This window comes from Numida meleagris, chromosome 4 (genome assembly GCF_002078875.1).
Source record: "Numida meleagris isolate 19003 breed g44 Domestic line chromosome 4, NumMel1.0, whole genome shotgun sequence".
Classification (NCBI taxonomy): domain Eukaryota; kingdom Metazoa; phylum Chordata; class Aves; order Galliformes; family Numididae; genus Numida; species Numida meleagris.
Window position 1 is genome coordinate 83,395,931 of NC_034412.1, and position 6,526 is coordinate 83,402,456.

Here is a 6,526-nt window from a genome sequence, read left to right on the forward strand (position 1 = left end):
AGCACCGTGCTGCTGTGGTGGCCAGTGGGAGCCTGGAGGTGGACATGGCTACAAAAGGGTAATGTGAGTGGCCTTTTCCCATAGGAGTCTGGGGGTCTGTAGATTTTCCTCTATTCCTCAAGAAGTCCATAAGCCACAATGCACCCAGGAAGGACAAAGTGTATTGAAGCGTTCCCACAGTTCCTTAGGCAGAGGGATGGGATTTCTTCACACCCTTCCCAAGGCGGTGGGTAAAACAACCCACTAACAAAATTTCCCTATTGGGAGTAAGCTTGCATTATGTTTCTTTTTCCCCTGAGATTCAAAAAGTTGAGTCCTGATCTCTTTTGCACATTACTCATTGCTTAGTACTGTACATATGAATCATTTTTATTAAGTCAAACCAAAACTATAGCTCTCTGTACAGCAGCAACTAAAGTTCTTTTTGCCCTTGATAGGTCTTGATATGAAGGATTAACAAAAGAGTGTGGCAGTTTGCTGAAATTGGGTGGAGTTGGTAGCAACAAAAACTTGAATTTGCCTGAGGGTCAATGGTGTAGAGAAAGAAAAAAAAAACTATCTTGGTGGGTGTAAGAATCACCTCTGATTTAGTCATATTTACGTGAAGGTTGGACACAGTGAAGTAATGCTCCAGGACTTCTTTAGGCATTGAACAGAGATTTGTGTTTTACTGAGATAAAGCAGGATGTCATCTGTGAAAAGAGCAATTTATGTCCTTTGTCATGGATTGTGATGCCCTGAATCTCTGGAGACTTTCTGATAGCTATTGCTAGCGGTTCAGTGGACAGAGCAATCAGAAGAGGTGACAAAGGACACACTTGCCTTCTGCCTCTCTAAGGAAAAAGTCATTCAAATAAAGGAGTCTCAGAGAGTCATTCAAATAAATGAATGCACACCCTCTAGCTTTCTGCAGGCTTAATGAACCTTATTCACCAGAAGCAGAGCCTTGTTGTCAAGCCTCTGTCTTCGAAGGAAGAAGGAGAATGTCAAAAGAGGTTGGTCCATCAGATTTGTATTCTCTGAAGGAGCCAAAAGGCAATTTTCTGCCCTTCCCTTGGATTTGGATAGGAAGGCAGGTTGGAAGGCTGGTTGGAAGGCTCCTGTGAGTGCAGCGACCTACTTGCTCTGCTGGCCCAGGCTTCAATTTTCTTCCTCTGATTCTGTTCTGATTTCAAACAAACATTTGCTTCTCTGCTGGCAAATGAATTTCATGCAGTCCTGAGGCAATGATGATTTTAGGAGAGCTTCTTTGCTTCTTCCTAGCATCTGTACTTTGTATTTTATACGAGGACAGCAATTTTGTAAGACAAAAACATTGCAAGAGCTGGTAAGTTCCAAAAGCATCCCAACTATTATGTGCATATGCAGCTGTATCACAAATTTTTTTTGACATCTTCATGCCTCTCTGTAGGATAAGAGACAGAGTTTGTCTACCAGTGGAAGCAAAATGGCCACTCACTGTATATATTTGATGTATAGCTCCTTGCCAGTATGTGCAGTCATGTGCTCACATAATTCTTCATAACTGTGAGAAATGAATAGGAACATGTTAAACTTGATAATATTTATCTCATTCATTTCTCAAGAACAAGAGAGAAACTACTGGTGTGTTGAGAAATGTGGCCTTTTAATGGTTGACCAGGACTATCCACTGTGGGAATAATTGAAATCTTGTACGCAGATAAAGTTGGGTAAAACTTTATAATGGGGCATTTATTCTCCAGCAGATAGGACTACTGAAGGCCTTGGATTTTGAAGAAATGCCAGTTAATCAAAATTTTGTCTTTTTTATTTTTAGTTCTCTATTTTGGGAATTTCATGGGAATAATCGAGTTTTCTACTCTTGGACCAAATGTCTTACATATGCAAACTTAAAAGAAAGAGATTATTAAATATCTCACCATTTAATATCTAGATAATTTTGTCCTATAAAATCCTGTGCAGCAAGTAATTTAAATTGGTATCCTATTTACGGCACGCAAAACTGCTCGCTACCATCTGCTTTGCCGTTTTAATAGATGGAGTGTTAACTGCATGTTGCATGAAATTCATTGCGACTAGGTTAATTAAATGGCTGTGCTTCACTTCCTGCACTCTGGTAATAAGATGACAACCTCATCTGAATTTATTAACCCTTGCCACTTTCCATACTGTTGTCACCCATTCAACCACCTTTGGTCAACAAAAATGAAATAAATCACAATAACAGGAGACACGGCCATATTGGCTAACAAAATAGATATTGATTAGTATCTTCTAAAGCAAATATGCCAATCTAGTCTGATTTTATTTTCACAAAGGTCACTGAAATCTGTTGGAGTTTTAGTAATGGAAGTAAATGATGATGTAGTAGGTTACTGGAGAAAACCCCAAATCTAATCTTTGCCACTAAACAACCTAAATGAAAGCCTTGCCGTGGAAAGCTGGAGAGGCCCTTGAAGTCCTCAGGTTTCTGTCCTAGAAAGCAGCCTCTGAACACCCCTCTGCAGGGAAGGGCCTCACGGAGAGCCTGAAGCCAAGCCTCTGAGGGTTCCTGCAGCCAGAGGCACCTCTGTACTCTTCATAGATGAAGCACAGGGTAAGTCACTCCATTTGTACCCTTGCCCCTGGACAGCCTCAGAATTGGCACGCTTGGATGCTGGCGCACTTAGCGTGGGCCCGGCAATGCAAACTACTCGGGGGTGAAGTGGGTCCTGAGAGAGCCCTCTCCCAGTGTCAGCTCCTGGGGCCAGCCTGTTCTCCAACATTTACGTTCTTCAGATACTAAGGGCAGTTATTTTAGGCATGTATACACAAACCACTTTTGTCGGCTCTGCTGAGATTTGCCAAGAAGAATCAACGCTGTGCATCAAAGCCATATTCATTCAATTCCCTCTTGCCCATCAGATACAGGCATTGAAGCTTTCCAGATACTACTGACCTTTTAAATTCCCCTGCCCTCCCATTGTCCCCACTGATCCCACCATTACACCATAGGTTTTCCTTTCTGCCCTGTCCAGCTGCTGTTCCCAGACACAGCTCCTCTGTCCTGTACAGCCCCTCGGGTCACAATGCTCCAGACACTGACTGTGAGGGCATCTTTATGTGGTTTGGTGGGGAGAGTCACGCGGCTACACCCTTCTGTGCTTCAAAGCGATGGGATGGGATCTAGTGCTGGTTCAGAAGTTCAGCTGCGCCAAACTGGTTCAACCTGTCTCCATATCATCATGCCAGTATTGGGCTTTGCCTTCCAGGGAAGTAGATATGATTTTTTTTTAAACACATTTAGAAAGATTTTATTTGTACTGAGGGTTGTAGTTAGAAATACATTCATGCAATCAGAACATATAGCCATATATACAAGGAAAGGATCTTTCTCCAACTGTCCCAGTAGCCAAGAGGCCACTGAACTTCTCTCTTCTGCCCCTGTATCTGATACGCAGACCCAACTCCTGCCCCAGCCACTGAACGAAACAGCAGACTCCAAACAACCTGCCTCATGCTGTCCCAACAGATCAGCTCATTCATTTTGAAACGTTGCAAATCTGAGCCCATTGCCAACCACGTTTACCAGCGCCCGGGCTAGGGTGTGTTCAGCTCCTGAGCTTCCGGAACAGACTGGGAGAGGGGTGAAGCTACGGCACACAGAGGGCAGGATGGATGGCGTTTCTGGAAATTAATGGAACTCTTACAATAGATGTGATGTGATGTATCCGTGACTAGGAATGGTGCTGAAACTGCCGCACACTGAGCACTCTGAATTTTCAGATTGTTCTTATTGGGGGATTTAAAATTATTTAAAAATAATGAATGACAGCATCTTTATCTCTGGTCTCTGCCTTTTGCTAATTTTTCAGACTCCAGTTATACCACGATGCCTTTGTAGACATGAAGTTGACAGAAAGTATGACTGCAACGTTGTTTGATTCTCTTATCTTGTACAAGGAGGTAGCATTACAGGCATGTCCTATTCACCTGCCTTAATGAGGTTGGTATGAGGCTGCCGTGGTTCCCAGGATGACTGGGAACTGGGATGACTGGCTCTGCCCATGCAGCCATGCCACACAGCACTCAAGCAGTGGCGAACACGCGGCGTGTTCTCATGTAGAGCGGGCAAGTTACGCGGATGGTGTCATGTTAACCCAGATTTAACCTTTAATGGGGAAATTTGCAGTCCACACGGTAGTTTGAAGCTGATGTAAGCCTTATTTTGTGAGGGTATGTAGGAAGTGACCTGAACAGGGTTCGTGTGATTCTTCTGCATGAGAGAGGAGCTGTGTTCGCGATGATGGCTTTCTCACATCACTCTGAAATACAGACTAAATGTCACATCTGACTCATCCACAGGCTCGTTCTGTTGGTTGTGGCAGATAATGTGCATCTTTCCCAGTGAAACGTTAACATCCCTGCACATTTTCAAAGCAAAGCACTGAAATATTTTCCATCTTGGGGACAAGCTGTCACTTTGAAGGGCACAGCAGCACATCCTCACCCGGTGTGGGTGGGGGCACCCTGCTCTTACTGAAATTCCTGCTGCAGCAGCTAAATTAAAGTGCCTCTTCTTTTTTCCTTCTCAAGATAGACGCAACATTGCAGGGCATCTCTATCTTGCCACTCCCAGCACGGGTGGCAAGTTCAATACAGCAGGATGAAAAATTTTAGTGGAAAGAAAATGAGATGCTCCATCTGAAATCAGTGGCTGGACCAGGAGATTCTGGTTCTAGAAATGGCATGAAGCTGCAGAGATGGGATGTGGGCTGATCCAGGAGCGTGCAGAGATGTGTGCGTACCTGATTAATGCCCTACACTTGCCATTTCACATCCTGGAGATAAGGTGCCGTTCATCAAACTCCCCTGGTGGTGGTCAAGAAACGTAAAGAAGCAGCACTGAGGGACATGGTTTAGTGGGCATGGTGGTATTGGGTTGATGGTTGAACTCAATGATCTTAGTGGTCTTTTCCAACCTTAATGATTGTTTGATGCCACGAAACTCTCCACTCTGTGGCTTCAGGCCCAAAGGAGGACACACAAGATGGTGGGCAGGCCCTGAGGGTGGGTGGGACCAGCACAGCCCCTTTCACTTTGCTGCAGACTTGGATCACTACAGAGTGATCCGAGCAGTCTTTGGTTCAAGTGGGAAAGAAAGATAAGATTAACCAGGAAATCCTTATTTGAACAGAAAATGGAGGATGATTAGGGAATTCATCAAAACAGCAGCAGGCCATGGTTCAGATCCCTTGTTTGAAACAGCCTAGCACAAAATGAACTTAGATAAAATTCCCATTAGCTCGTTTTCTGTCCCCAAGTTCCAGATGAGGTACACCACCAGGCTGTCATGAATCTGTAGCTAATGCAGATGAGAACTGGATGAAACTCGGAGACACCTACACCTGCTGGAATGGGCAATGGGGATGGCACAGCCAGGCCCAGCTCTCCCCTGCCTCTCCTACCGACCCCAGCGCTCCCTCCATCCCTGCAGCACCGCAGAGGTGCTCTGTGCACAGAGCCCATTGGGCACCAAAGGCAGAACTTCAGGCAGACGCTGCAATGGCGCTCAGAGTTGCAGCGAGATGGGTTACTTAGCAGCTGAGGATCCACGTGATTAAATGCTAATGAAAGTGATGACGTGTAAAAAACCCACTGCAAACAGCAAGAATAAAAAAAGTGAGAGCATTTATTGCCACTGATGCTTGTTTTAGTCTGTTCTTCCTGATGAAAATAAATCTTTCGTTCTTCTGACACCAAAAATAGAACATAATTGCCATTCAGTTCTATCATGAAAGGTACTGCTTTCCCCTTCCTTTTACAGCTAAGATGCTGCCAGATTTACAGATGCCCCATGATAATTTAAGAATATTGCATAGAAGCATGGTTAATATGGTGCTTAATGTGTCAATATATTGGATTTCATAGAAGATTTTCTGGATTAAAAAGCAATAAATGAAAGGTACCAAATGGCATTTTGGCATTTTGTCAGCCTGTTCCCCAAGGCAGAGAACAGGCTGACAAGGCTATGTCCCTGGCCAGGGACCAACGTAAGGCTGAGGGAATCTACTTTGGCCTTCAGGAAGACAAAAGCCTGCTAAAAGGGGGCAAAGAGCACTGTTGCTGCACCAGCAATTTACCTGTGAATGCCAGGAGCAAGGCGATGTAAAGCAGAGTAAATAGCTGACTGAAGAACAGGACGCTGCAAAAGCCTTTTTGTAGCCTTCCATGCGTATTGGGCAACAGAGCAAAGGCAGTGCTCTTCTGTTGTTGCCACAAGATCTTTTTTAAGCTGCCAGTTTTCTCCAGCGTGACACTGGAGGAGTGCCAGAATCTGCAGAAACAAAACCCAAACCACTCTCCACAGAGCTCAGTAGCTGTAGCAGACTGGTGCAAAAAGTCTTTTTTTTTTTTTTTTTAAATAGTCCTGGCACCTCTCTCATAACCATAAGTGTTGTGCAAATTAGTAAAATCCCCTTGTGAAATCAGAAGCACAGAATGGCTGAGGGTGGAAACCTCTGGATGTTGCGTGGTCCCATCTCTACTCAAGCAGGGACACGCA